Source organism: Akebia trifoliata, chromosome 12 (genome assembly GCF_017979445.1).
Source record: "Akebia trifoliata isolate Shusen 1 chromosome 12, ASM1797944v1, whole genome shotgun sequence".
NCBI lineage: Eukaryota > Viridiplantae > Streptophyta > Magnoliopsida > Ranunculales > Lardizabalaceae > Akebia > Akebia trifoliata.
The window spans coordinates 20055459-20066599 of record NC_141386.1 but is presented as its reverse complement, the minus strand read 5'-3'; the positions used below and the strand labels follow the sequence as shown (position 1 = coordinate 20066599).

The 11141-nt window shown below is 38.0% G+C and overlaps 1 pseudogene; it reads left to right on the top strand.

The window, feature by feature from the left end:
* Nucleotides 1-972: 972 nt before the first annotated feature.
* On the top strand, nt 973-4010 carry LOC147389038 (uncharacterized; annotated as a pseudogene).
* The last annotated feature ends 7131 nt before the right edge of the window (nt 4011-11141 follow it).

The following is an 11141-nucleotide window of genomic DNA, read 5'->3' as shown; positions in this document are numbered from 1 at the left end:
TGGCGACAACATCTAATTCGGTAGGAACAAGGGTAGAAATATGGAATGACAACCTTAAAGGGACTCCAGTAGAGCAATCCTCTCTTTCGACCTTTTGTTGAATTACTCTCACTAAGACATTGCATCCTTAACTTTGGCCTTGGCCACCTACAACTGCTCCACTAGAGCCTTATCCTTCTCTTTATCAGCCAATAAAAGTTCATCTCTTGTTCATTGATCTTGGTTTTAAAAGCCTCAGAATTCTTGATCTTCACCTGTCGAGCGACCTCAAAAGCCTTTAAACGCTCATCAACCTTCTTAAACTACTCCCCCATTGGGACCATATCAGTAATCCTCTTCTCAGGGACTTCATCACCTCTCTTATTTGCCCTCAATAGCTTGGATTGGACCCATGGCATGCAAACCATGACGTGTTGAAACTGAAAAAATGAGTGTGTTATGTACAAAGTAGAAAAAGCAAAAGGATGAAGGAAAATGCATAATTTAAAGGGAGACATCCACATACCATCACCATTACTTGGTAACCATCTTCAATCATAGATTCACGGCTTTGAGAAAATGAAAACGCAATGGTACGTATGTCCCTAGGCAGAAGAGTGGACTCAAAGAGAGTTTTAACTACTTGAACATCATGAAAAGTAGAGTCACCCTCGTTAATATACCGAGTTGGGAGCTCGAGACAAACAAACCATCGATGTGAAAGAGATTGCTTAGGGGTAGTCAGGGCTTGGTCCTGAACAGATGAGAATGCACCCACTTGTGGATAAGGCTGAAACATGACATGAAGAGTTGGCTCAATGGCCTTGTTCAATATTTTCTTCTTTTGAAGTAGGGTCTTAGCAGAGGAGGGATCTAAAGCGCCTTTTCCTAAATCCTTAACAGAATGGTGTTTGAGTTGCGTTAGACCCATTTCGTTGAACAAATCATCGAGTTCATTTCTTAATGCCTTAACGGAGTTGGGGAAGAAGTACGATGATCAGTGGGAGGGTGATTGGTAGAAAAGGTCGATGCTTGATGCTCAAATATGGGGTTTCTTCTTCTTCAAAAATAGGAAGATCGTCGAGAAAAGGTCTAGTCACTCTTTGGAACTCAGGTCGATTGCTAAGGATGTACAAGATTATCATCGACTCAAGAGGACCTTCGGGACGTGAAAATATCAACAAAAAATAAATAAAGAAAGTCGGGAAATTTGGAATAAGGTTAGTACAAGAGAAAGAGATCTCTTGAATCAAATAAACCACCTTCATTATGAAAGGAGTTCAACTTTAGGGCAGAAAATTCATGCTTGGGGGCATGCTTCCACTGACCCTTGAGAAAAAAGAGTATAGGAACCACTCATTATCAGAATCAAGGAAACGGATAAAATGATCCTTTTCCTTCCTCTCAGAAAGGAAGAAGAACCTAGGTCTCTTAAGGCACATGTTAGGTTCAAATTGTGCTCGAATTTCTAGGAGGCCCAGTTGATGGCCTACCACAAGACGAATGTTCATCTGTTCGAGCAACCCAATTAGACAATAGGAGTTTCCACTCATCTAACTAGGGGTCCGTTTTCTAAAAGTAGAAAACCTCTTGAGTTAAGGAAGAAAGGGGTTCTATTAAACACACCTTGAACTGACCCCAAAAAATAATGTTAGTCTCATTCATGAAGCGATGGTTGGACAGAGGTTCTACACAAAAGTTTGTTTCAAATTTGGCAGAGATATTGTATTCTACTTGGAGGTCCTCCATTGATAGCCTGATTGGGGAATGGTGTTTCTTTCGGGCCATTTCTTTGAAGAGAAGATAATGAAGAGAAAGTTTCAAAGAGTTAGAAGAGAACAAGAAGGCAAACTTGAGATAGGTAGAAGGGAATGACCAACAAGAGATGAGTACTAGTAAATAGAGTAGCAAATGTGAAGGGATACAAAAATGAGAATAAAAGAGAAGTTAAGATTTTATAATAGATGAATGATCTTGAATCACGAGAAATGCTTTGTCGCCATAGTAAAAACAAGTCTTAATCATGAAAGACAGGTTGGCAATAATAATGCACAATTGAAACGTCGCTAGAAAATGAAAAGGTGCAAGTTAGCATGCACATTTCAAGGCCAATAGAGGAATGACATGTGTATAAGTTATTATGGCACCAATTTCAAAAAGGAGACTGAAACAATGGGAGGGTGAAACGACAAGGCACAACCACAAAAAGTACAGACGTAAAGGAGGGGATTGAGGCAATTCAAAAGGCATGAAATGGGACACAGAGAGATTGATAAAGTAAGGTAAGTTTTTGTTGCCTCGGTACATCAAGCTACCAAAAATTTCACCTCGGTACACTAAACTGCCAAAACTAGGGTAGTTGTGGAGCCCATTTCCATCACACCTTGAGGTAAGGACACGTGTCCTATCTAGAGTCACAATCTTGAATTCAAGAATTTTATTGGGAAATCACGCAAACAATCGAGAAGTCAGATTGGAAAGGACTAGCACAAAGGATAAGTTTTGAATAGTCGAAAGATTAAGCAGAACAGGAGATAAGTAATACTAAAAAACAAATTAGTAGTCGACCATAAGGCAAAATCTCTTCCTTTAATGTAGAATGCATAAGTGCAAATTGAACTAATGCCGACAATGAAGTTTTCTATCTCACCAACTCCAAACAGTAAGCTCACATCAGTTCAGTAATTAATATATTGAGGCACCTCAAATCAAATTCTAGTGCAAACATTAATGAGGCATGATAATAGAACCTGATAGTGTATCTAACTATACTAGCCAGCTCATAATCCACTCGACTTTTACACCTGGGTAAATTCTATCATGACACCTATCCAAACACGGGGCTAATAAACCCCCACTTGAAGTAAGATGAAAGCTTTAGATTTTGGAGAGCAAATGAAGCTTAACAAAATTACCGTTCTGAATTCACTATTTATCATCTTCTCTAAGATATCTTAATTCAGTTTTACCTTCTAATATCACTACAAACTAACTTAATCTTCAAAGAATCATTGACAGACACCACATCGAGATTTTATCTTTCTCCATATTCATCATTAGAAGCTCGGATCCGACTTTTCCACTTAGAGTAGAGGAGCAATATTGAAGCAATATCCACTATAGCAATAGAGTCGGCAGATGAACATCTATCAAGCCTGATTAAGGGCATTATACATCTCGGAGATTGGGGCCTAAAAACTTCCATAGTTAGCATCTAAAATTAAAAGTACAATTATTAAAAAAATTAAAAAAACGAAATATTTTTCAATTATACCTTATTCTACTTCAAATATAAGTCACCAAGAACGAATGACTCTTATATAACAATGTGTAGATGTGTCATTATGTCAAATAAAAATAGAAGAATATTTTATAAAATTTTTAAAATTAGAAAATACTTGGAAAGAGTACTTTTTGACAAACTTATAAATGCAATAGATAGACTTGAACAGGATATTACATATTTAAGAGGACAATGATATGATAATGGATCCAATTTGAAAGGAAAACAGAAAGGAATACCAAAAAGACTTCTAGATATAAATCAGTGCATTTTATACACCATGTAGTTGTCATAATCTTAACCTAATCCTTTGTTATATGATAAAATCTTGTACTAAAGCTATATCTTTTTTCGTGGTGGTACAACGTATGTATACTTTTTTTTTCTTCTTCTATGAAACGATAAAAAAATTTAGAAGATTATATACCTATTTTAACTATTAAGTCATTGTCACAAACTCGTTAGAAAAGTCGCATTGAAAGTATTAAATCAATAAAATATCAAGCTTTACAAATAAGAGATGATTTACTTAAATTAGTAAAATCTAATGAAGATTCTAAGTGAAGATGGATGTTTAACAATATATAAGCTTGAAATTTTTGAATTTTTATTAGGTATGAATATTTGGTATGGTATATTATTTGTTGTTAACTCAGTTAGTAACAATTTAGAAGCTAAAGATATGGATATTAATGTTGCTACATATTAGTTAAAAAGTTTAATTTCTTTTTTTTTTTTTTTAATATAGGAATGATGGATTTACATCAACTCTAATTACTAGTAAAGATTTACTAAAATGGAAATCAAATCTTATTTCGTGAAAGATGTATAATTCATAGGAAAAGACAATTTGATGAGAATGTTGATGGTGAGTCAATTCAATCATCTAAAAAATATTTTAGAATTAATTTTATATATATATATATATATATATATAATAGATTAAGTTATTTCTTCAATTCAAAATCGGATTGAACAGTTTCAAATATATGAAGATATTTTTTATGTGATTTTAAGAAATTAAAGTCGTAAAAAGATGACAGTTTGAATAAATATTGCCTTAATCTTGAATTTTTTTTAAAAATGATATGTTTTTTGACATTGATGGTTTAGATTTATTTTCAGTACAAAAAGTTTTAAGGAAAATTTTACAAGTAGAAATGAAGACTCCAATTGAGGTATTAAATTACATAAAAATATTAGATTCTTTCCCAAATGCATACATTGCTTATAAAATATTATTGACAATGCCTCTAATAATTGCCTCAGTAAAAAAAAGCTTTTCAAAATTAAAATTAATAAAATCTTACTTGCGATCAACCATGTCACAAGAAAGATCAAGTGGACTAGCAATTTTATTTACTGAAAAAGATATATTTGCAAAAATTAAATATAAAAACTTAATTAAAACTTTTGCAACTCAGAAAGTAAGAAAAGTAAATTTTAAATAATTTTTATTATTTAAATGGACAATTATTAATATTTATAGTAAAGGATTGGGATCCATTGACTCCTAAGAATGACTCATGAAAAACACACATGATTCCAGCCCTTCAAACACAAAATCCAATGATTGAGATTTATGAGTATCTTGATGACACAAATCTCGGAGATACTTATCATGAGGATAAATCTCAAATCATAGGATTTTACATTTAAAGAGTTGGGATCATGTGTTTTTATAATGAGTCATTCTTAGGAGTCAAGGGATCTTGACCTCAAAGTAAAATAATAAATATTAAAAAAGACTCACATTGAGGTTTCTCCTTAGGCCTCATATTGTATTGAGCCGGCCATGTATGTATAATGTTCTATATATTCCAATTTGTTCTTTAAGGAATATACATTTAATTTAGGTAAGAGTGATGGTAAGTTGGGATACTCTACTATATAAGATTACACAAAGAAGGGTTAGAAATGTTTAGCTGAAACTTTAAGTTATAATAATTGTAAAGGCACCTTTTTAACAAGACCATGATGTATGATACGAAGTGCTTTGTTAAAAAAAATAAAAAAATTGGCGGTTAGCATTTGGTGCTTCGAAAACAACTAAAAAATATTAAATGTAACAATCCACACATTACTTTTTTATGTACTAAGAGTTTGATTATGTGGAAAAACAAGGTTACACTAGTAATGTTAAGCTGAAAAAAAAATGTTAAATGTAGACGAGTTTAATTTTTTTATGTACATTTTGTATTTTATTTTTGTGGATAATGCTTAACATCTAATAATATTTAATATTTCTTTGCTGCTATAAAAGACATCGTTACACTAATAAATTTGAGTTTTTGTATTGTTTAGTATTATATTGGTTCGGACAAGTCATTCACGGGCCAGAGTTATCAATCAAGTAATTCAATTATGTCCTAACATGTTTTTAATTGATCCCCCAAGGTCCAGAAAAGTTTATGAATGTGATTGAAAGTGATATTGTGCTTGCTAAATAGAACTCATAGCCCTTGTTTTGCTTGTTTGATTGTTTTTTATTTTATTTTAGAGAGAGAGAGAGAGAGTAATTTGGACATGCCCCTCCAGATATTGGTGAATACTTGCCGTATCATTGAACGTTTTCAAATTGATGACATAACCTCGAAATGATACATGTGCCCTTGTACTCTATCTCTTGCTAAAAATCCTTTATCTTCAACTTCGGATTTTTGGTCTAAAGCTTCCTACTTGTTCACCACACAATTTGGTTAGTTACATGATTTTCTCTATTTTTTTTTTTTTTAGAATTAATGGTAAAACATGGGCGTACCTCTTCTTCAACATCTTGCTAAAACCTTGGATTTTTCACATGAAGATCCTTACTTGTTCTTTATACAATTTGATTAGCTATAGGATTTTCTTTATTGTTATCTTTTAATTAATGATAAAAAAGAAAAAAATTTACCCTAGACAACTTTGCCAACCAAAATCAATAGTTGAGTGTTAAGAACCCAAACCAATAGTCCAAAAGGCCTAGGCCTGTTGGAACACATCAAATTTTATCCCTTAACCACTTAGATATGTAACAACCCACCACACTCCACAACCGACATTCACCATGGCCTTTATTTTGGGCTGGACACTTCTCGGGGCTTTCTTCAAAGTTTTCTTTCCGTTGCCCATGTGTCACGGCCCTATTCTTTCGAAGCGAGGTCGTGCGGCGCAAGGGAGTCAAATCCACTTGCAATCCTGTAAAATGATCGTACACCACACACACGTAGCTAGCAAACAAGTAAACGAGGTAACATGAGGCAAAGTCCGGAGGCAACTTTGTTGATATAATATTGATTACACGGTGTAACGCGTTACAAAAGTAATAGATGCGTTACAAGCAAATGATGATCCTATGACACGCGGGACTTCCAAGGAGTTGGGCTTCAAGGGCTTCAACAACGTGGGTGCAGGCCGGGGATTGGGATAGCACTGACACCCTTCCTACAAGGTAGATATCTTTCCTTTCTTAGGTTTCTAGAAAGAAACATCAAAAGTAGAGGCCGGTCATACTCCCTTATTACGAAAATGCCACTAAGCTAACAAGTGTGTCCTGGCACGGGGCTGACACGTACCCTAAGCTAATAGATATGCCCTGGTACGGGGGTTGACATGGCTTCATAACGAGCCTTACATGATATTACATGGGTGCTCTCGGGTAGCTCCGGGGCGAGCTTACACCTAACTCTAGGTGACAGATGATATGGCCGTTACAGTCTCCCCCATTTATTCTGTAGACGTCCTCGTCGCATTGACCTAGCAAACTCTTCAATCAGCTGCTTGAAAGGTTGTATGTTCTCTGCACTCTCCTGTGTAGCTTCAAATTCTAGCATTCCCTGTGTGACGAAGTACTCCACGTGCTGCTGCTGTTGTTGGATGGAACTGCTGCTGAAATGACGTCTTTGAGAACTTTGTCGACAACACGCTCTGGCTGAAAAGCTGAATGAGAAGTGGTACGTGTTGGAATGCTGTGCGCGAGATCTCTTAGATCTGCATGGTACGGCTTGAGACTTCTTGCATAGATGACAGAGTAGATGCTATATAACCTGTATGGTAACCAGAGTTTAGCAAACCTATACGTCCTTGGACTATGTCTCCTGTAACCTGAAACAATAGTGTGAGAAGTTAAATACTGTTAGCCTGAAATAAGTTCAAAAGCACTCTTGTTGGAGGGAGAGTTCTTCTGAAAGGTGGAATTGAACAAATTCTCCCAATTCTGATGATCGGCATTGGCAAGATGCCTAAAATACTCTAACGCAGAACTGAATCTCTCCGTTGGCCAAACTGATTGACGATGTACAGTGCTCGAAAAATCAAGCTGGAATCTAAGTAGTCTGCACGGTCCATTCCATAACTTTCTTGTGACTCTTGAATCTCTGACACTGACAACACTCTAAGATACATCCCAATTCTTGTTGACTCTCTGACGAAGTAACTGAGGGGCTTCTTCTGCAACTTGAATCTTACAGTAACCTGATCTCTAACGTAACTCTGAAAAACACTTGGCTGTCCCAAGCTTATCAAACAATTCGGTACTCTGCTGGATAGGATACTTGTTCTGGAAGGTGATCTTCTTCGATGTTCAATAATCGACACGACGTCGCGAAGACCCAAACTTCTTCTGTTGCTTGCTCAACTCAATTAGTCTTGAAGGATTCATCCTGAAAGGCCTCTCTATAAGAGGTGTGACAACAGGTTACAATTCATTCTGATGATCTATCGACCTACGTGGTTGTAGTGTCTTCGGAAGCAAATTCACTCTCACGTCATCAACTTCTGCTAAAACCTGTGTAACTTGTGTGGGAGTTGAATTATGGTCCTGTTCTTCGGCTTCAACTCTCAAGGAAGCAATGTACGGTTGCTTACCTTTCTTCAACCATTTCTTCACTTGAATGGCTGAAATCAAATTTCCCTCTTCCTTGCCTGTGGAGACGGGAACAAAGCTTGGACATTCACCTAGCATGCCCAAGGTGTTGGCGAATGGCATTGGTACAACCCTATTCTGTCGCATGAAATCCATCCCAATGACAACTCTGAACTCATCGAGTGGAACTGCGAGTAAATCAAGCTTACCCTTCCATGTACCTATCTTGACGGACACTGACTTGGCCGAACCTTAGATAGGAATGACTTGGGAGTTTACAGCTTTCATACGGCTTGAACCCTTATCGAGCCGGATATTGAGACGTTTCGCCTCTGTAGGGGTAATGAAGCTGTGCGTTGCTCCTGTATCAACCATTGCCTGGGTGGTCTTCCCACCAACTTCAATATCGACATACATAAGACCCTTCCGTTTCTAGCTATTCTGAGTCTCAGATGTCTGCTTCATTACATTCAAAAGATGCAAGACTTCCATGTGAGGAGAATCTTCATAATCTCGTCCACTTGTACTCTTGTGACTAGGTTCACTCTGGGAAGCTAATAGTGCAGTCAGTTTGGCTCGCTGTGGGCATTTGAATGTCTTGTGAGGCCCACCACACAACATACATCCATGCTTGTGATGACGCTTGACTGGCGAGGTACTTCTGCTCTATGAATGAGAGAAGTTCCGTGAGGATCCCGGATTGGAATTCTTTCTGTGTCCTCCATTTTTGCCATTCGAAGACTTCTTTGTGTACTCAGGTTGCTGGTAGTAACCCTTCGACTGAGGATGTACATATTGTTGGCTCCCTCCCGCGGGAGTATAATCAGTCAACCGCTCGGCTGCTATAATTGCACATGCGAGATCTTCCACACGTTGCCGTTGGAGTTCTGTCTGAACCCAAGGCTTGAGTCCTTCTTGGAATGAGAATAGCTTGTCTTTCTCTGACATGTCATGGATATCAAGCATCAAGGCGGAAAACTGCTTGATGTACTCGTGAACTGTACCTGTATGTTGGAATTGCCTCAACTTTCTACGGGCAATGAACTCCACGTTTTCTGGTAAGAATTGGTGCTTCAATTCTTTCTTGAGGTCCTCCCATGTATCGATGGAACATTGGCCACTTTCCATCTCGGTGTACTTTGTCCACCACCATAGCTTGGCGTCACTTACAAGATACATAGAAACAGTTGTTACTTTTACCTCTTCAAAATCCGGACGAGCTGCACGAAAGTACTGCTCCATGTCGAATAGAAAATTCTCGAGCTCTTTCACATAGCGAACACCATCGAAGGTACGTGGCTCGGGTACTCGCAAGCGCGAGAGAGAAACATCACTACTGGTAGGCCGTTCGTTACAGACGGCGAGGACCAGGAGACCTACTTTCGTAGTGAGCTCCGTAACTTGTTCCTGTAAGGTGGCTAGGTTGTCTCGGGTATCTTCCTCGAGGGTTATCACTCTAGCTCTGAATGTCTCGGATCTGTCCTCCAGCGTGCTCTGACAACCATCTAATTGCCCAATACCATCAACAATACCGGATAGCATACCTATCTTTTCCTCCAATACCTCAATGCGTTCCTTGTTTATACGTGGTGGTGGTGTATTTGGAGCGGGTTGGTCCGCGGTACTAGTAGTTCCTCTTGCCATCATTCGCGTGAACTAAATGGAATCTCGGGGGAATAGCTAGGGGGAATACCAACTGTGCTCAAACAACTGCTGCTCTGATACCAACTGTCACGGCCCTATTCTTTCGAAGCGAGGTCGTGCGGCGCAAGGGGGTCAAATCAACTTGCAAACCTATAAAATGATCGTACACCACATACACGTAGCTAGCAAACAAGTAAACGAGGCAACACGAGGCAAAGCCCGGAGGCAACTTTGTTGATATAATATTGATTACACGGTGTAACGCGTTACAAAAGCAATAGATGCGTTACAAGCAAATGATGATCCTATGACACGCGGGACTTCCACAGAGTTGGGCTTCAAGGGCTTCAACAACGTGGGTGTAGGCCGGGGATTGGGATAGCACTGACACCCTTCCTACAAGGTAGATATATTTCCTTTCTCAGGTTTCCAGAAGGAAACATCAAAAGTGGAGGCCGGTCATACTCCCTTATTACGAAAATGCCACTAAGCTAACAAGTGTGTCCTGGCACGGGGCTGACACGTACCCTAAGCTAACAGATATGCCCTGGTACGGGGGCTGACATGGCTTTATAACGAGTCTTACATGATATTACATGGGTGCTCCCGGATACTTCCGGGGCGAGCTTATACCTAACTCTAGGTGACAGATGATATGGCCGTTACACCATGGCCCTCGAGCACTTTTAGGGTTCTTTACCGTATCCATATAGCCCTCCCAAGTAGCTTTTTATGTGACCCAAACTCAAGATGTGGGACTGGCTTTTATACCAAATGTTAAGAATCTAAACCAATACTCCAAAAAGCATAGGACTCGTTGGAAAGCATGAAATATAAGCCTTCAATCACTTAGGTTTATAACATTGAGGATGATGGGATGGGCAAATGCAAGAGTTTTGCATAGAAAGATTGAGGGTTGTCAAATGATAAAAGTTTTGATGTAGAGGTTAAAGATGATTGTTTTTAGGGAGCAGATCAAGGGTTTTTGAGAAAAATATAAAATCAAAGATTTACTCTAAATGTCGAAGATGTTGAAAACCAGAGATTTTGTTAAGAGGTTAAAGATGAGGGTTCTTTTGAGTCAGTTTTGTTACCCTCTCATGGACCATCTTCAAGGGATTGTTATTTGTTTGAAAGAGCCGTATATTAAATATAGCACCACAATGTGAAGTGGCGGTATATTTAAATTCACAACAATTATAATAGATAAAAAAAAAAATCATTATGGTTATTGCCAACACCAAGCTTTTAAAGTCCAAAAATGTGCACCCTATTTTATTTAAAATTAAGGGTCCTTTCATCAAGTAAAGCAAAATGAGTTCTAGTAGGTCTATCCGCTGATATGTATCAGTATTGGCCGCCACTGATGCAAAACATTGATTCCGAAAC